The sequence below is a fragment of the Gossypium arboreum genome, chromosome 8 (genome assembly GCF_025698485.1).
Source record: "Gossypium arboreum isolate Shixiya-1 chromosome 8, ASM2569848v2, whole genome shotgun sequence".
NCBI lineage: Eukaryota > Viridiplantae > Streptophyta > Magnoliopsida > Malvales > Malvaceae > Gossypium > Gossypium arboreum.
Genome location: NC_069077.1, coordinates 20,778,878 through 20,799,768, shown reverse-complemented (window position 1 = coordinate 20,799,768; position 20,891 = coordinate 20,778,878). Strand labels below are relative to the sequence as shown.

Genomic DNA, 20,891 nt, shown 5'->3' with positions numbered 1-20,891 from the left:
TCCCATATTATATTTTTTTCATTACCACTAGCAACCTGGTACAACCATTCGTATTTTTATTTTGTGGTTTATATTTACAAATATCTACAACCCAAACATTATAAAAATCTCAACTTTTTTCTTTTTGGTTCAAAGAATTGATTTATTCCATTCCTATTTTTGTTTGATCCACACAGATTATCTAATGTTTCTGTTCCAACTATATCATACAACAATGCTGACAAGTTGGTTCACAAAAGTCAAATTTCGAGCCCTATCTGTCAAGCTTTAATTTTTTTTTTCTTTTCATTCTCAAGGTTAACAACTACGCTTCAACTTCTCCTCACCATTGGAAAAGTAGCCAGTAGATTAAATCTCTATTTCGGCTTCAACTTCACTATATTTTTTTATATTAGAATTTATTTTTATTTTAGAGTTTAAATTTTTTCTATTCAAGTTAATTCTTAAATTTGGCAATTGTTCTCATTTTCAGGTTTGAATTTGACAATTATTCTCATATTGAAGCTTGAATTTTAAGGTTTTCAAGGAAATATTAAGTAGTAACTTGAACCATAAAAAAGTTCAGCCCCTAATCTAAGAACAATTATCAAGTTCAGATACTAACTTGAACATAAAAAGTTCATGCTCCAAAGTAGGAACAAGTGTTATGTTTAGAGATTAACTTAGACAAAAAAAAAAAAATTGAACTCCAATGTGGGAGTAATTACTAATTTTAGACTAAAAATAATTTAACCCTAAATACTATATATAAGAAAACCAATAAAATTAAAACTATACAAACCATTAATGTTATTTAAACTCTTTTAAGATAGTTTGTTAAACAAAAAAGAAATAGATTTATTTTGGGTATATTGTTGGTGTATAAATTTAAACTATAATAATAAATTATATATTGAGATGACAAAAAAGGTTGGAAGATGAAATTTGCATATTTAGCCAATTTCTTCTACTTAGAAACAGGTGGAGGGCAGTTCTTTTGTTGAAATTTAAGCTGCATTACTCAAACTTGAAGAAGTGAAGGCAAATTCTATAATGCCACTTTTAACATTCAACAGAAGGTATTGCCTAAGAAATAGATTTGTATTAGGGATGAAGTTACAAAATAGTGTTAAAAAAGGGAAAATCGAAATAAGGTTGATATGTCTCATTTCAATCTTAAATCCGTATTAAATATTTTAAGTTCATGCTTCATCCATTTTAGTGTGTTTTTGGTTGGTTTTAGCCCATAATAACAGTGTTTGTTATTTTTAATCGATTTGACTTAATTATTAATTATAATTACATTGAAAAATTGAATAAAATCAAGGTACACTACAAATGGAGTGAAAGAGTTGATAAATGTTCTATAGAAATATAGTAAAAATATTAAATACATATTTTTAATAAAAGAGACACGTGACAATTTTTAAGACTACTTATGCAATACACTGTCAATAAAAATTTACGTGTTTAGATTTTTTTTCATGCAAATTAAATTTTTATTATTAAAAATAAAAGTAAAATAGGCATCAAATTATTTTATATTAAAAAATAAGGTTAAACGCATTAAAAAGACATAATGGTAAATTTAGCCATCAATGTGTACATTTTTTGTCAATTTGGCCCATAGACTTTTTTTGAGCCAATTTTGGCCCCCAACCTTTTAAATGGAGTTGAATTTGGCTATCAACCTTTTGAAAATAGTTGAATTGTTGTTTTTTTAATGGTAATGCTTACTAAAATATTAAATTTTTAAACATTGCATCCCATATCGTACTTCATGCTATTTTTTTAAAAATATTTTTCAATTTTATTTTTTATTTTTATAAATTTTAAATTATTTATTGTTGTGGCATATAAGGAAAATAGTGTCATGTTAGCATGAAGTACACATAGATCGTCACTGGATTGTCACACAAACATTATTAAAAAATAATGTTTTAGTTAGCATTTTCTTCTCTCTCTTTTTAAATACAATTTAGCTCTTTTGAAAGGTTTGACTAAATTTAACTAAAATAATAATAAGGTAAAATTGATAATAAAAAATTAAACGTTGAGGGTTAAATTTATTATTATGCCTACAAAATAAAATGAAAATTTTATATTAAATATTGTAATTGTGTAACTTTTTTATTAACATATAATAAAAATATCAATTTCATAATTAATGTAAATGTATTCATTTAATTGATTAAGAGATAATATATATATTAAAATACTAAAGTTTATAACATTAAAACTACATATATTTTATGTATAAAAAATACATATATTTCAAACTTTGTCCATTGTAGTAATAATAGATCTTTTAGAACATTTGATTAAATTTACACTACTTGATATGGTATTAATATTTGATCATTTGCTATTAAATGAGATAAATATTTTTTTATCTTTAAATATAGTATGTCTTGTAACATTGTGGGTAAAATATGTGTCTTCAGTCTCATTCTTACTCTTAGCTCCAACCAATGAGTTGAAGAAACCCATTATCTTCATTGAAATAAAAAACAAGCTATTGCATGTATTAAAAATATATAACATTACAAATATACCAAAAGTGTCACCCCCGGTTTCCTTTAAGCCTGAAAATTAAGAACAATTTAGGGTTATATTGAAAGAAGCCATAAATCGGTGGCTTCTACTGAAAAACTAGGAAAAGTTAGTAACTGATTTGGACATGGTTGAAATCTAATACTGGTTTGATTGGATTAAAACCAACTAGTTCTTTAGTGAGAGACAAAATGATTATCAATGGATGGTTTTTATATAGTTGAAGACTATGCGAGAAGCACTATAAATAGTTGAGAAGGAAATGCCCGTGGGTGACTTTCTTCTCAAATTTGTTTTATTCTCTTCTTCATCTCCTTCTTTGGTTACTCCGAAGAAGAGAATTTTGGGAAGCTCTGCATGGAGTATTGGTCATGAGGTTTAAGTTGGAAAAGTAGAGAATCCGATGAGCTGGTAAAGTTCTAAGACCTTTGATGTTTGTAAGTTTATGACATAAAGTTAAGAATTTTCAGAAACCTTTTTAGAGGTTCTGCATGTTTCTGGAAAACTGAGTTTTAAGCTGAAAATGATGAGTTTAACTTATGACCTTGGTTGTACTGCTTAGCTGCCAGGAGAATGGAATTTCTGGCGTTCGGAAAAGCTAAGCTATGAGGGCAAAAAAGCAGCATGTGAGTTTTTGTACTCCATTCTTAAAATGTTGAGTAGTTGGCATGATTCTGTGCTAAGTTCTATGATGATGTATGAACATTGTTGATTGTGAATGCTAAGCATGTGTGGGTTTGGCTAGTATATGAGTATCTGCCAATGTAGTTCAATATGCATGAAATTAGTTATGATTCTATGTTTTCAAAAGATTGTGTACTCTATGATAGTATGTAAGTGAAATGCATGCATTGCATGATTATAACTGTGGGGTATGGAGGGGAGGCTATTGATAGGTTCTAAAGCTAAGATTCAGGAAATGGTGTTTTTGTATATCCCAATATGGTGTTGCTGGGTGCAAACCATGGTGTGCGAAGCTTCGGGCCTTATGGAGGGGACATTACGGTGTTCAAGCATTTAGGTAGTCATGGCAAATTGGAGGTATGGGTGGATGAATAGGGAAATAGAATTTTGATAAGATGCCGCCACACAGTGTTGTTGAGTGCAAACCATGATGTGCGAAGCTTCAAGCCTTACAGAGGGGACACTTCGGTGTTCAAGCATCCAGGTTAAATAAGAAATGAAATGATATGGATTGGCTCTCTAAAGCGACACCATGATGATGATCATTACGTTCCATAAAGCAACACTGTGATGATGGTCAACAGACTCTATGGGGTGACACCGCGATGGCAGTAAGGTCCCATGGGGCGACACCTCGAAAGAGGTTTAACGTGTAAGACCATAGCTAGACTATGGTAACTGGTATAGTTCGCGGGGATAATAAACACTGGGTAGTCTGTCAGGATAATAAACCGGGGTAGTCTGCTGGGATAGTAAACACGGAGTAGTCCGTCGGGATAGTAAATACAGAGACATCCACTAGGACATTAAATACGGATTACATGTGTAAGACTATAGTTCGACTATGACAACATATGGAGTTCGCTGGGACGATAAACGCAAGTGGTCTACTAAGACAGTGAATATGAAAAGTCACGCAAACAAGGAGAATTGCGAGTATTGGCAAGCAATAGCCAACCAGTGAATTTGAGGAATCCCCCAAGACTATTCCTCTTTAAGGGGAAACTTTTGAGAAAGCACCAACCATGTATTAAAACAGAGATGATTTTAAGGGGAAACTCGAATGGTCACTAAGATGACAGTTTGTCGAAATACTTTAGACCAAAGTGGTGCCCCGCAAAAGGACATACGCCTTAAAGGCAAGGTATTTCTGTTAGGGTGAAATGAGATCTAGCCCACTAGAGTGACATGGGGTCCTTGTTAGCTAAACCTACTAGTGTAATGTCAGTAAGTCTTATATGACTGAAGTAGGAAAATAGAGTCCACCAAGGACTAATCGGGTTTGCTATGATCGCCAATGAAGGCAAAACTAAAGGGTTATCAGAGTGGTAGGCAGAAAGACTACCTCATAAGTCCAAGGTTGAAAAGAGACTCTATACTAGTAACTGATCACCCAATTATGTGATTAAAGATTAAAAATTATGAGTAGAAGGATGTTCGGGAAGGGAAATAGATGAAGAAAATAATGTACGTAAGAAAATGATAGAGTTCACTGTTATGGCGAGACAATTGAGAAACTACCAAAACTTTTCGAATGACTTTAGGATTCGCCAAGGGAAGATCGCTTGGTGGCATATCCGCTTATAGGTAAGTTCGAGGAATGAATCAAATATCGCAATTTCAAATTAAAAGAAATCACCTCAAACAAATATGGAGTTAGTTGTGATTAGTTCTTTTTCATCTACTGTATCTGCAAGACGGGGTTTATTTTTGATAAATACATTAAAGAAACTCAGTAAGTTCTTTCAAACTTACAGAAATTTGGCTTATGTCTGCAAAACTCAAGAGTGATCGAGCATCTTGAGGAGGGACCAAGCCAGACCGAGATAGATCAATAAGCAATCATTAGTTTAGTGTCATGCACATAGGAGGGGTACCTTTAGAGGCTTTGCCTCGAGATCGAATATATTGTAATAAAATAATTTCCTTAGAATTTGAAATTTGGAGATAGTAAGTTCTTATTTTAATTTAAGCTTTCTGTTGTAAGGAGTATTTATTGTTATTCTTCCAAATTGTTATGTTTAAAATTTATGCTTAGCCAAATCCGGTCCATTTGTGAAACTCCATATCCAGATTCGGCGATCAGGTCAAGTAAGGATGTTACAAAAAGCCTATTTAAAAATTTGAAAATATTTTTTTTCCTAAAAATAATTATTCAAATGTTATTATCATTTTCACTTCTATTTTTTTCATCATCATTTTCGAAAAAAATATTCTTTTTCGTTAATATGGGTAAAATCAACAAATTTGTTAAAAGTCGTCATCATCATCATTGTAAGCAAAATTGATTTTTTTATCATTATTTTGATATATCAAATTAATTTCAATATTCTTCCCTTTCTTTTTTATGGAAGTTTGATACAACTTTACAATATGAATAAGTGTTCAGTAAGTACATAATAAATGTTCATTCATACCACATCAATAACACAAAATTTTGCCTTTTGAAAGATAAAATGGATCATCCTTCTCTCTCTTCTCACTATTATTCTTCTTTTGGTGGTCAAAATAATTATTAACACTATGATAACAATAATTATTATGCCCTTGATTATGTTCATGTCCATGGCCATGGCCACAACCATGACCATGATCACGGTTTTTTTGCCACTTTTAAAATTACTATATATTGCTGCATTCACTTGTAATAAAGAAGCTGAATAAACGGAACTACTTTAATATTTTTCACTAAAAGCTAATTATTTTGCTCAAACACCAAAAGGAATGAGATTAATTCAGAATATTTCTTAAAATTTTTTTCATGATATTACTGTTATAGGAGTTCATTAGATGTGTGAAAAATTGAAAAAGTTTTTTCTAATAAATTTTGATAAGTTACATTTTCTTCAAGTAATTTTAATTGAGAATTTAATTTAAATAGTGAAAAGTTATATTCACGGTTTTAAAATCTTACAACCTTAGGTAAATCTAATCACAACGAGCTTTAAATAATATCTTTCTTTTAAGTTATTCCATAATTTAATGCTTTTAATTTTCATAGAGATTGATAAGAAAGGAATATGATGGCTTTAGCTTTGGTTTGGTTAAATTTCTCGTTGTCTTGTACAATTATATTTCCAAAATGTTTAATGTGTTAGTGAATTTGAGCCATGCAAATCATGGATATTCAAGAACATAAACTATACAATATTAGAAATACTAAAGTAAATATAAATATATTTTCATTTAATAAAATTTAAACATCAATGATGGATAAGTATTGTTTTCAAATAAAATTTTTAAAATAACAAATATAGCTTTCACATTAATGATCATAATTACTACTTGTTGATATGTCTTAATTGTTAAAGGGTAACTTTTAAATTTATTCATAACTGTGCATAGATTTAAATTTTATTATTTTATTTTCAATATTGATTGAATAAACGTATTATAAAATAATTACATAAAAAAATACTAAAAATATATTAATATATAAAATGGCTCTTTGTAAATGAAGATTCACCATTTAGTTACATATTTATTTAAATGTAGATTGAAACATCATTCCGATTCTTGAATTAGGAGGAAGATTTAGAAAGTTATAAACATCCACTAATTTGTATCCTTTGCAGTGTACAGATTGATTGTACATACAAATTAAAATGTATAGTCTTATTAAGATATTTATAATTTTTATGAAAATTTTTAAAAATAAAAATATCATTTTTAATAAAACTTCTAAAATTAATTAGTGATGATTAAAACAGAAATATGGATATAACATAAAAAAGATACAAGATTATTTTATCTTTTTTCTTTTTGGTGAAAGGAATACAAATCAAAAGGTAAACATTAAGAGTAATATATCGGAATGGGGTCCTCTATTAATCTTAACTCTTTTCTTCTGTCACAGATTGTCTTAACAATACTATCTGTGATTTTATTCTCTTCTCAAGGAATATATTAGATACTCCACTAACTTAGGAGTTTCAATAAAGAATGGATTCTTCTTACCAAGGCGGAATTGGAGTTCTCTCGGCCCCTATCTTGAATGATATTGACTGCTTCAAGAATATCTGTCTGAATTAATATTCTTTCAAATTTTTGATCAAGTTCGAGTTTCAACCTGTCCATAATGCCCCAAGGCTCTGAATCAAGGATAACACAATTACTCAAATACCTAGTAAATCCAATTATCCACCTCCTATTATGATCTCGTAAAATCCCTCCAACTGCAGCGAATGCATCCTCTACTCTAATCGAGCCATTTGTATTCATTCTTACCCAACTACTAGACAAAGGAACAATAAATTTTTTTCCCAACTTAAAGAGACTTTGATAACTGTATCAGCATTCCAAGATAGACCTTGAAAAATGTAAAGGTTTTGATTCTTCCAAATGCGCCATATTAAAATCCCGAATAAACACTGCTAAATAACTTCTTTCACAAGGCCGGCAGATTGATTATTATGGATATTATGCTCCATCCATTCTTGTAAAATCCCTGCAAAAAAAAAAAAAAGCCTGTAGGAATTAACTGGTTCCAAATGTCTCTAACTACAATACAGTCACAAATGTCTCTAACTACAATACAGTCACAAAGACGTGTAAGAAGACCATTTCATACTCATGACCACAAATTCTATAACCATAATTCACCCCTATTCCTCTTCTTGTCATTTCTACATTGGTAAGTAGTCGATGTTTAAAGACAAGACATATGAACACTTTAACCCTTTGTGGACACTGAAACTTTCATGATAGCTACCAACCGCTTCCTTTGAATTCCATAACCTTTCCCGCAACTTCTCATATGCACTTTTAATGGAAAATAAATCGGAAGAAGTGCCCCCTAAATGATTCTGTCTGTACCCAAGTTTGGCTAAGGTAGTGGAACCCCCAAAATCTGCTGAATGATCTCTTCTGAAACCCAAAGTCAAAGAAAATCTAAATTCCTGTCCTCCTTCTCTATAATCATCTCACTGATAGTACATTCTATATCAAGATTTGAGTTAGGAGAAATCATCCTACACAGAGGCCTAATATTCAGAACCCAAGGATCCTTCCAACAATTGATGTTGCTACCATCTCCAACAGACCAAATGAGGTTTTCACGAATAAACGACCATAACTTTGAAAGCGATCTCCATAAAAAAGAATGTCTACCCTTTGATAAAGTTTCTGGTAAGCCACTTTGAATCCTATATTTTGAACGTAGGACACGAACCCATAAAGTGAAGGCATTAGACACAATACTAAAACCCACTTTCATTATAAATGAAGTATTTTGATCTCGTAACGACCTTTTACCAAGCCCACCATGCGCTTTAGGTTGGCAAACTAAATCCCAGCTAACCAAGATGATTTGTTTAGAACCACTAGAAGATCCCTATATGAATTGTCTGACGATGCTTTCAATTTCCTATTTAGAGCAAAATTGGCTATGCCAAAGAAATTCTGCTAGCTAAAGAGAGTTGATTAGCATCCCAACTACAAAGTTTGCTATACACTTTTCCCACCATAAAGCGCAAAGTATTATTAGTCACCTTGTCATAAAAAAGTGAAATTCCTGAATACGTATCGAGATTCTAAACCATGCGAAACCCAATCGATCTACATATATACATTTTGAGATCTTCCTCCACCTCTTTAGAAAAGAAGATACTCAACTTTTACATGTTAACCCTATAACACGAGTACACACAAAATGTATCCAACACTTCTTTGATAACTTTCACCTGGCTCTCCTCAGCCTAACCAAAGAGGATGAAATCATTTACAAAAAAAGAGATGGAAAAGAAGCAGACTAGTTTTAAACAACCGAATAGAAGTCCACCTACCATTCACTATCCCAACCACTCCATACACAATAGAAAAAGATACGGTGATAATGTGCATCCTTGACTAATACCTCTAACCGGCTTGAACTTCTGAGCTGGAACGTCGTTCCAAAGAATCCTAAACTATTTTTTGGTCAAAACCGGTACCTAAATTATTAAGTCGTTATCCATTTTACCCCAACTGTTAGTCCCGCTAGAAAAAAAATTAGCCAATCACAAGTTGCCACATAGACGTCTATTTTTTTTCAAAATATTAGTAAAATTCATAAATGAATTTAAAAATAGTTAAAAATTAAAACATATTATCTTAAATTTAAGCGATAAGTAAAATTTTACTTCTTGAAAGTAGCCCTAAAAAAAATTCACGAACTCTATTTCGTTAAAAAAATTTGACGAACCCTATTTCATTCAAAATATAATTTCAGCAACTCTCTTTTAGTTAAAAAAAATTCAACAACTCTCTTTGTTTAAAAAAAAATCACCAACCCTTTCAATAATTTTCATAGAACCTCCAACCGCTTGTAGAACTGATAGGAGTGTAAGTTTGAAAAACCATTTTTTTAATTGAAACCTTGTTTGAATGAAGAATTTTTTTTTCTTCTTGGAACCCTTGTTTGTCATTTTCATTGTTGAAACATTTCTAAGCCCATAATTATTTTGATTTTTATTTTAGGCAAACCATAAACCCTAATTGATTTGGCAAACCAAAAGAGCTGTAAAAAGGTATGGCTTAGGCTTAAGCTAACGCTATTTGTTAAGTGTTTTTTATAGTTAACGTATATTCAAATTTATGTAATGTAACGCCCCGTACCCGAGACCGTCACCGGAGTCAAAGACGAGGTGTTAACAGACTTAATTCATTACTTAAACAGCTCAAACAATTTATTTTTAAAATTTCCAGTTAAACTAGCAATCTGCGTCACAGTCGCTTACAAATTCATATCTCGAGTTACGAAACTCGAAATCCAATTCTGTAAATTTTCCCTGAAAATAGACTCATTTATATATTTACTAATTTTTTTATAGAATTTTTGCTCAAGCCAATTAGTACAGTTTATTAGTTAAACTCTCCACTGTTTCAGGGTTCGACTGCTCTGACCTCTGTGTATTACGAATCAGATATCTCTCTGTACAGAATTTTAATGACTATGAAGTTTATTTCTCTTAAAACTAGACTCAATAAGGAATCTGTACATATAAATAATGACTTCTAATTATATTTTTACAATTTATGATAAATATTTAAAGTCAGAATAGGGGATCTAGAAATCACTTTGGCCCTATTTCACAAAAATTCAAATATCTCATAAAATATAATTCATAGACCTGTTTTGTTCAATCCATATGAAAATAGACTCATTAAGCTTCAATTTCATAATATACTCATCATTTAATTCCATTTCTATTATTTTTAGTGATTTTTAAAAGTTACATCACTGCTGCTGTTAGAATCTATTTTATGGTAAATTTTACCTATTTCATGGTTTACATGGATTAGCTAGCAATTTGACATACATAACACCAAATATGATCATGATTAGCCATTCCAATGGCTAATCATTACCAAGCATTTCCATACCACTCAATAACCATATCATAAGACCATATATACAAAATGATTATAATGCTATACATGCCATACTCAAAATATACAAGCCATTATGCCAAGATGGTATACAGATAGTGTGAGCGAACCTCCGACCGTTCCCGATTTCCGAGCTGGCTTGTCAAAACTACAAGGAATGAAAAGGATGGAGTAAGCATAAATGCTTAGTAAGTTCACATGCAAATAGCAAGTAACATAACCATATAAGCAAACATAAAACATCATTTGCATAATCATCACCAAGACATTCATATCATATTTTCATTTATCATCTTACCATATTATTGTTATATCGATTTTTCAACCCGAGGGTTAAGTACATACCTGTTCAAAGTATCCATTTCACAACACTCACCAATACATCCCTTTCATCTCTAGTATTCCTCCATTTGAGTAGAACTTTACCCGTTGAACACATCGGAATATAATTCGGATACATGGAAACTTTGCACATAAGTGCCACATATGTAGCCAAGCTACCATGTAACCCCCCAATAAGCGAACTCGGACTCAACTCAACGAGCTCGAGCATTCGCATCCACAAGTGAACTCAGACTCAACTCAACGAGCTCGGATGCCTAGTTACATCTCTCGAACTCAGACTCAACTCAACGAGTTCGGACATTCGCATCTATAAGTGAACTCGGACTCAACTCAACGAGTTCGGATGCCCAAACATCCTAGTGACATGTCACTTGTATCCTAATCCATTCCTAAGGTTCAACGGGACCTTTTTCCCAATCATGTGTCTCAACCATCTCCTACGGAATGTCGATACCGATACTCGGTAGTATTTCACATTTTCCAAGTATATCACATAATTTGACATATTATCAAACAATTATCACGAGTATAATATTTCATAATAATTATCATATCATTTAAATAACATAAAATATTTAAAATAATAACTATGTTACCAACATTTACATATGAACTTACCTTGTATGCGAAAATGGCTACTTTTACCATTTCGTCCACAACTTGGTATTTTTCCATTTTAGCCCGAATTTCAGTTTTCCTTGCTTTATCATTTCAAATATAGTCTAATTAGGACTCAAATTATTCAAATTGACCCAAAATCATATTTTGGCAAAATTACAGTTTTGCCCCTAAACTTTTGCATATTCACACTTTTGCCCCAAAGCTCGTAAATTAAATTTCAGCCTATTTGCTTATGTTTTATGACATGTTGATCATTTTTCCCTTCTATGGAAACATCTAATTCTCACTCTAACATGTACTTATAACTATTAGGTATTTTTACCGATTAAGCCCTTTTACTCGTTTTCACTTAAAACCGAGTAGCACAAGTTGTCTAACATAATTTAAAACCTCATATTCTATCATAAAACACCAAAATACACAAATTTCACCTATGGGTATTTTTCCAAATATAAAACCTAGGTTAAATTATTGCTAGAATAACCTAAATCAAGTTCTGGACTCAAAAATGTAAAAATCATTAAAAGCGAGGTGAACAGACTTACAATCGAGCTTGGAAGCTTGAAAAACCCTAGCCATGGTTTCTCCTTGCTACATTCGGCCATGGGGTTGAAGATGAGCAAAATTGGCTTTTAATTTTGTATTTTAATTCATTTTACCCTAAATGACCAAAATGCCCTTACTACTAAACTTTCCAAAATTCCATCCATGTCCAATTTTGTCCATAGACTTATAAATTGGTAAAATTGCTATTTAAGACCTCCTAATTAATATTTCAAAACAATTTCATACTAGAAACTTCTAGAATGCAAGTTTTGCAAATTATTCGATTTAGTCCCTAATTTCAATTTAAGCACTTTATGCATAAAATTTCTTCACGAAATTTTCACACAATCATGCAATAATATCATAGACCTTAAAATAATCATAAAATAATTATTTCTATCTCGGATTTTGTGGTCACGAAACCACTATTCCGACTAGGCCCAAAATCAAGATATTACATGTAATCTTTTAGCAAGTAGTGGGGTTCTTCAAATTTTCAGTTAAAAAGTTATATTGGGTGCAAAAAAAAATATTCATTCATTTGAATTATTCATTGTTAAACCATTAATCTATTTTTGTTATTATTGTTTTTTTCACATCTTGATTGAATCAATATATACACCAGATTACTTAACAATGGAGTTTATTTGTTTTAATTATTAATTAATGTAAATAATAGTTCACCTACTCTGAGTTTGTCCAACAATGGAATGGTTCCCTTCAAATAGTGGCTGCTCAATTCTTCCAATACAGTGTCACTCAACATGTGATAGGTCATGAAACTAACTAATATTTCGATGAAGGCAAGCGCACCTACCGAATAGTAGTATAGCTATGGTGAGTCTGGAATATCGTATCCACAAGGATTAAAAGTACTTGTAATAACTATCTTTCTATTATTTAGCCTAATAATTAAATGAGACGTTTTAATCTAAAATTAAACTAATTAACTATGAACGCAACAAAGATCGAATTGGGAAAATACTTAAGAAAACCAATGAGAGAGACAATACACGGGAAAGAATCTACCTAAACTTCACCTATTATTCTGACTCTGAATCAAACAATTTATTCACTTGTCTTGATCCGTAGAAATCTCTAAATTATGTTAATATCTCTTTCAAAACTAAGAACATCTGACTCTAGGTTGATTAATTGAAATCTCTTTCTAATTAAAACCCCTATCGTCGCATTAACTCGATTTATAGATTCCCCTATTAGATTTGACTCTAATCCGGCAGATTTATGTCTTCCTATTTCAAGGATTGCAATCAACTCCGCTCAATTATGCTAGATCTACTTTTAAACAGGGACTTTTGCTCCACTGAATAAACACATCAAACTTGGATTAATATCCTAAAAATATTAATGCAAGGATTAGGAACACATAATTAAGAACAAGAACAAGTATTTATCATGTAATTCAAATAATTAAATAATAAGATCCATCGTAGGTTTCATCCTTCCTAGGTATTTAGGGAGTTTAGTTCATAATGTAAAAGGAAAACATCTCAAATTTAGAAGGACAACAAGACATAAAAAACCCAAATAAACTTCGAGAGAAATTTGAATGGAGATCTTCAATCTTGAAGTGGATCTACTTTCGAGATGATTGCAATGGCTTTCTTCGAGTAATTTCTGTTTTCTACTCTGTGTGTCCCCTTAGGTCTTCTTCTAGTGTGTTTATATAGACTTTGGAATGCTCAGAAACCCTAAAAATTGGTTTTTTTGGGTGTTTGGGAAACAGGGAGCGATATCGACACAGACTGCCACATGGGCGTGTGGCTAGCCCATGTGGCTTACACGGGCATGTGCTTAGCCCGTGTGGATCTTTAAATCATCCCGTTTTGTCCTTTTTTGGCCCGTTTTTTGCTCATTTTGTTCCCCTATGCTCTTCTAAGTATAAAACATGAAATTAAAGGATTAAGAGCATCAAATTCACTAAATTAAATAATATATCATCCAAAAACATGCTAAGCATGGGATCAAAATGTGTTACTTTTATGGTTTATCAAATATCCCCACACTTAAGTGTTTGTTTGTCCTCGAGAAAAATCATCAACTCACAATTAAAATTAAACTTTCTCAATTCATAATTATCATCAATAATATTTTATCATAATTCACAAATAATCACACATTGATAATTCAACTAAAAGAGCATTAAAGATTCAAACAATCCAAGTCTCACATTTTTAAAGCATGAAAAATAGGTATTTCCCTTTATCTAAGTAATTACCTTTAATTCAAAATCGACAAGATTTTACATCCTCACTAAAGATTCACTCAAATCACTCAAAGTGTTTAAGATGCGGAAATTAAGAACTCGAAAATCAATTATGAAAAGTCATTACCATAGGCTTGTATGAAAATCAAATCCCCACCACTATAAAATGATATGATACACAAATCAAAATGTCTTTAAAGGGTTGTAACGGTGCTTGGGTTAAAGGTGTGGAAAAAGGCTGAAAAAGAAGGTTAGAATCGAGATCGAATTATTAAATTACCTAACTAGAAAAATAAACTAATACTAAATAATTACTTCAATCAGAATTATTAAAAAAAATACGAGCTTCTTCTCAAAATATGAAATTAAGTACTTAAGCTCAACACAAAGAACTAATAATAATCAACATATATATATATATATATATATATATATATATATTTGAATGAATGAATAATTAGAGAAAATTAAACAACTAAAAAAAAAAACATAGTTAAGAAACTAACCAAATCAAATCTAGACAAAAAGGAGTCAATAGAATAGGAAAAATTCTTAGTGAATTAAAAAGAATGATTTATGGGTTAATATTAAGGATAAATATGGGTTAATATTAAGGATAAATTAAGAAACGGTTCGTTAAGCTCAAAGGGGTTCACTAAGGGTTAATTATGAAGGTAGGCTTTTTATGGGATAAGTGGGTTAAAACCTAAGTGCCTTTATCATCTCAGTATATCAAGTCAAAAGTGGGGTTTCAACATGTATAATCGAAGTAAGTTCTAGAATAACAAATCAGTATTGACACACTCATAACCTATAATAGAATGAGCAAGAAAAGTGTATGCTCTAAAGGTTTAAAATCTCACAAAAATTATGGTTTTTGATGTTAATCTTGCAAATCTCAAACTTCAAGGTAATACTTCAATTTAGGGAAACAACCTAAAATTTTTAATTCTAAAAATAGATTTATCATTCTTGATTCTCTAGTGTCTTAAAGTTTAAACATTCAGTGCATAATTACCTATGAATTTAATCTAAAACATATCAATAAGAATCATAAATCGAGGAAAAATTCATTCTAACAATAATATGAGGAAATTACTTAAGTACAAGGCATAATTCAGGGGTTTTCAAATAATCATATAAATAACCTCCCCACACTTAAGATGTACATTGTCCTCAATGTACAAACAAATATAATTATAATATAAACAGAATATCATAAGAGAGAGAGAAAACTGAAACTGCCCTAAATAATGGATAAAAGTCCCAAAATAGTGAAAAGCGGAATTGTAGATAAATGTAGAGAGTGCATGATTCTGAACAACTGATAAGAAGATAAACACAAATACTGAAGAGGATCAAAGGATTAAAACTCGATTAAGAACAATTATTAAAAAGGAAAATAAAGTTTAAAATAGAAAGAGAAAATAAACATAAAAATAAAAAATAAAAGAAAAGAAAAAGAAATCTAAAGACAAATGGACTCAATAGTCTTCATCATCAGACTAATCAATGTTGCGAGCCGGTGGCACTGGAAAGGAGATGTAGAGATGCTGGCATATCTGCTGTAGAGTTGCATTGATGTTGTCAAACTTCTGAAAATACTATTGCTGAAAGCGAGTAAATTACTCGAAAAGGTCCGCGAAGGTTGCAGCAGAATGAGTAGGGCGGTGACTCGAAGGTGGTGGTGGAGGTGGATCCTCGTGGTAGGGAGGAACATCATCAGTAAAGTCCTCTGGGTCATGCTAAACATCAGGCTGGAATAGTCTATACTGAGGGGGGTCTACTCCACGATGCCACTTAATCATCCTCATGTAGATCATGCTTGAAATGCCCTGAGGGGATATCTAACCGACTAGGGTAAGTGTCGAGGACTACTCCAGTGTGTTGAGAAGACCGAAGTGTCGAGCGAGACGGCTCACAAAAGGACCTAGACAGATGGGGCCCTTTTTGTGGCTCTCAGTTTGATGGTGAAAAACGAGGGCGATGAAGTACGCCAAATGAAAAACATGTCTAGTAGCCATGCTTCACAGAAAATAGTCATCAAAATTACTAACCACTCCTGTGCTCTCTCTCCATCCTGGCAAAGTATGAGCTAAGAGGGCATGAAGGTACCATAGGGCCAGAGAGAGAGACGTAGCCTTTGAGCAATTCGCGTCATAGTTTGTCAGGCCGCCCATGAGATCAATCCAACAGCGTAAAGGCAAATAATGAATATGCCGACAAAGCTGAGGAAAGTCCTCGACGCTCATGAACTCCTCTGTGTAAAGTTCCAAAGCAGCACTGAACTCCAGAACACTCATGTGTCGTACCAACCCACCAATGCGAAAGGTGATGGTGCTTGGCTCGTCATGGACCGACATGACCTACTGGACCAAAAATGTCGCGTCGAACTCTAAGCTGAGCTCCGTGTAGGTGGGCTCAATGATGGTGAAAAATCTATCCCACGGGGTTCTAGTAATAATCGCGCACACATCATCAACCAAACAGACCTACTCCAACGTGGCCCAATCAATGCAACGGCCAAGATCGAGTGGTCACACTCGATGAAGCTTGTACAGATCTTCCTAGGGGCCCATCGTAATAAGAATGGCAAGCCTCGATAGATGTGTTCAAGGAAGAGGTTCCACCGAGGCCTTTCTGCTTTTCTAAAGAGGGGACGACAACTTTAGATTTGTCGCGAGTATTAGTCATGATATGCCTGAAAAACAAAAAAAATCCAAATTAGAAAAGCAACTAAAGAAGAAAAACAACAAGTGAAGAACTAATATCGATGTAGATAAAATCTACGAATGTAACTATGATAAAACAAATAGGCAGACACTGATCAAATCCACAATTAGAGTAAAAGGAACTACAATGATCAATGAATGGAGCAAATGACAAGAATCAATAAAGCAAAATGATTAATCGAGCATAAGTCGAAAACTAGTCCTAACACAAATAGAAAAAATAACAAGAATAAGAGGTAGAAAATATACTTCTGAAGATGAAAAAATTCTAAAACTAAAATCACAAATCAAAAGTAAAACAGAAAATGAGAAGCATCAGTAGGAAAGAAAATAAATAAAAGAGTAAAATAAAATAAAATAAAATAAAGAAAATACTAAACCGACTGTTATGGTGGGCGTGGTGGTACGGATGACGGTGAAGGAGGGTCAGGTTTGAGAGGGATAAGAAGTAAGAAAAAAGGGAAAATAGAGGCCAGATGGGGTTGGGGCGCATAGTGGTGCGTCAGGGCTGGCTTGAGTGAATAGGAAGGTGAGTAAAAAGGAGGAAGAAAAAGAGAAGGGAAGAGAAGAGAGGAGGCTTGTGAGGTATGCTAGTGGTGTGCGAGGGTGAGGGGTTGTTAAGGGGGCAGTGTGTATAGGGTTGGAGGGAAAGAGGTGAGGACGGGGGGTTTTCGGCATGGTGTGGTCGTGAGGGTAACAAAAGGCGACCGGAGTAGGGGAAAGGGGAACGGCAGCTAGGGGAAGGTTTAGGTGAAGAAGAAGATAAAGATGAAAAGAATAAAGCGATTAGGGTTTTATGGGTGACACGATCATTTAACGATTCGTGTTGGGCCACACGGCCATGTCACACGCCCGTGTTGTATCCTGTCCAGTCGTGTGTAATCTCGTTCGCTTCTCCCACGCCCATGTGGCCTCCCACACTCCCGTGTGGTCACGCACATGACTGTTTTCCTTGCTCGTGTAGCTCTCTGACTTGTTTTAAAATTAAAAATTTTAGTTCTTGTTTTCACATGGCCTAAGACACGCCCGTGTGTCCAAGCCATGTGGTCCACACGGCCGTGTCACACGCCCTTGTGTCTAAGCCATATGGTCCACACGACCGTGTCATGTACCCGTGTAGACTCTGTTAGGCCATGTCTCTGTCAATTTTTGGAAAAATTAAGTCCTAGGATCCACATGGCCAAGGACACGCCCGTGTTCAGGCCGTGTACCTCTCTGTTGATTTCCTTAAAATTTTAAAAACTAAGTCACAAAGTCCACACGGCTAGGGACACGCCCATGTGTCCAGGCCGTGTGGGTTACGCAGCCATGTCGCATGGCCATGTAACTCATTATCGCGCCCATGTTAAGTCACACGGCCTAGGACACGCCCGTGTGTCCAGGCCGTGTGGGTCAAAAACCTACATTTTAATATTTAGTTAATTTTTAAAGTAATAATTTGAAATAAAAATTAAGGAAATTAGCAATGTTAGTACTCAGGTTGCCTCTCGAGAAGCGCTTATTTAAAGTCTTAAGCTAGACTTACCTCGTATTCGCATAGTCACGATAGATCGCGGAGTCGAGACTCCTCTTTCTCGTTATCAATTCTTTTATTTAAATAGGGTTTAAGTCTAGTACTGTTTACCTTAAAAATGCCGAAATGAAAATGAGTTACCTCGACTGTACCGTATGGAAAAATATTGAGTACCGTAAAAAAAGTCACTCTGTTTGCCTTAAACTTTGTAGTAACAATTCGAGGGTCCTTTTCATCTAACAATACTTGGTCCCTAACCTTAAATTATTTGGTTCTATCGTTAAGCTCGACATGGTGTTACTTCTGTTCCTCTTTGACGTAGGTCCGCCATTTGTCTAGTTAATCTATCTGTAGTATTCGTCTTCCATGGATGGTTCCATTATTGGCGCATGAACCAGAACGTGGCTTATTTGTGTTTTTTGAAAGAGTTTCCTATAAAGAGGGTTGAATCCCATTATTAGTCTTATTAATAGGAATTATAAAATAGTCTTTATTACTTGATGTCTTAATTGAATCACGAGCTTGGAGCGTGATTGTATCATCACCTATACGAAGTGTGAGTTCACCTGTACCAACATCAATGATAGTTCTAGCAGTTGCTAAATGGGGCGTCCTAAAATTAAAGGGACATCACTGTCATCATCTATGTCTAGGACAACAAAGTCAACTGAGAATATGAATTTATCAATTTTTACGAGTACATCTTCAACAATACCCCTAGGAAATCTAATGATTTTATCTGCTAATTGAATGCTCATCCTAGTTTGTTTGGGTTTTCCAAGACCTAGCTGTTTAAACATTTTGTAAGGCATGACATTAATAATTGCCCCTAAATCAGCTAAAGCATTATTTACATTTAAACTACCAATTAAAATAAGGAATAGTAAAACTCCCTAGATCCTTCAATTTGTTGAGTAGTTTATTTTGTACGATAGTTGAGCACACCGCATTTAGCTCCACATGCGACAAATCATCTAACTTCCGTTTGTTTTCCAAAAGCTCATTTAAAAATTTAATAGAGTTGGGCATCTGCGAAAGAGCTTCAATAAATGGTAAGTTAATATATAACTTTTTCAAAATTTTACGAAATTTACTGAATTATTCATTTGTGCGGTCTTTCTTTGTCGTGTTGGGATATGGCACACGAGGTGTATACTTCTTACTTACCGGTTTTTGTTTACTGTGGCTTTCATCAACCTTATCTTTACTTACCACGCTTTTTTGCCTTGGTTCTGGTTTAGACTGAACTAACCCTTCTTCATCTCAAACAGTAATCACATGAAGTTGTTCTCTTGGGTTAGTTTCAGTATTACTTGGCAAGCTACCTTCTGGTTTTTCTGAAATCATCTTAACCAGCTGGCCTATTTTGTTCTCAAGCCCTTGAATCGATGCTTGCTGATTTTTAAATGCTGTTTTGGTGTTTTGGAAGTGAGTTTCGGAAACCAAAATAAACTTTGTCAACATTTCCTCAAGGTCTCATGCTGGTAAGGTTATTGTTGAAAGTCTGGAGGGGGTTGTGTTCACTGATTTCCTTGACCACCCCAAGAGAAATTAAGATGGTTTCTCCAACCTACATTGTAAGTATTACTATAGGGATTATTCTGATGTTTAGAATTGTTACCCATATAGTTGACTTGTTCTTCTTCTATGCTAAGGTTGTAGGAAAGACTTTTTGGATGGTTCCCTTCTCCATTTGCGTTACATTGCATCATCGAATGTACCTGTGTAGAACCATATAAACCATCAATCTTTTTATTTAAGAGCTCTATCTAGTTTGATAACATGGTGACCGCGTCGAGGTTGAAAACACCAGCAACTTTTGTCAACTTTGTCCTCATGACTTGCCACTGATAATTATTCAATGACATATCTTCAATGAACTCATAAGCCTCCTCAGGTGTTTTATTGTTTAGGGTACCGCCGGCGGCTACATCGATCAGTTGTCTAGTTGAGAGGTTCAAACCATTGTAAAAAGTCTGAACTTGTAACCATAAGGTAACCCATGGTGAGGGCACCTTGTCAATAAATCCTTATACGTCTTCCATGCATCGTATAGGGTCTCTAAGTCCATTTGCACAAAGGAAGAGATATCATTCCTCAACTTTGTCGTCTTGGCCAATGAAAAGTATTTCAACAGAAACTTTTCGGTCATTTGCTCCCATGTAGTGATGGACCCTCGTGGTAGAGAGTTCAACCACTATTTAGCTTTATTCCTCAATGAGAAGGGAAATAACCGAAGACAAATGACATTATTAGAAACGCCATTTATTTTGAAAGTATCACAGTACTCCAAAAAGTTAGCCAAATGAGTATTTGGATCCCC

The 20,891-nt window shown here is 33.5% G+C and overlaps 1 non-coding gene across 1 annotated transcript; it reads left to right on the top strand.

The window, feature by feature from the left end:
- Nucleotides 1–20,565: 20,565 nt before the first annotated feature.
- On the top strand, nucleotides 20,566–20,672 carry LOC128279541 (small nucleolar RNA R71). The gene has a single exon (XR_008269743.1). It is a non-coding gene; the product is annotated as a small nucleolar RNA R71 (small nucleolar RNA).
- The last annotated feature ends 219 nt before the right edge of the window (nucleotides 20,673–20,891 follow it).